Here is a 340-nt window from a genome sequence, read left to right on the forward strand (position 1 = left end):
ATGATGCAGCTGCAAACTCAAGCTCAGCTACGAGCTGAAGTTTTACCAGCGACCTGCTGACCCTAAAGCAGAGCTGAGCTGCTCTACAGTGAGTTCAGTAACTCCAGCTGCAGCGTGAACAAACTCAAAACTGAAAATCCCACTGCAGTTGTAGGAAAAGTGGTAAAACTTTTACGTACAAGTTTATTATACATTATCAGCTGATACCATTTAGACACGTTTCATGTTACTGTTTACATCCAGAAATGTCGCGAAGGCAAAAAGTCGATCCTCTTCCTTGCCATGCGGAGCCGCGCAGCCGCGGTTCCGTTAACTAAATGAAACCTTCATTTAGAGCAGC

Source organism: Poecilia latipinna, unplaced genomic scaffold (assembly GCF_001443285.1).
Source record: "Poecilia latipinna isolate Pla-1442-1.1 unplaced genomic scaffold, P_latipinna-1.0 Scaffold1310, whole genome shotgun sequence".
Classification (NCBI taxonomy): Eukaryota; Metazoa; Chordata; class Actinopteri; order Cyprinodontiformes; family Poeciliidae; genus Poecilia; species Poecilia latipinna.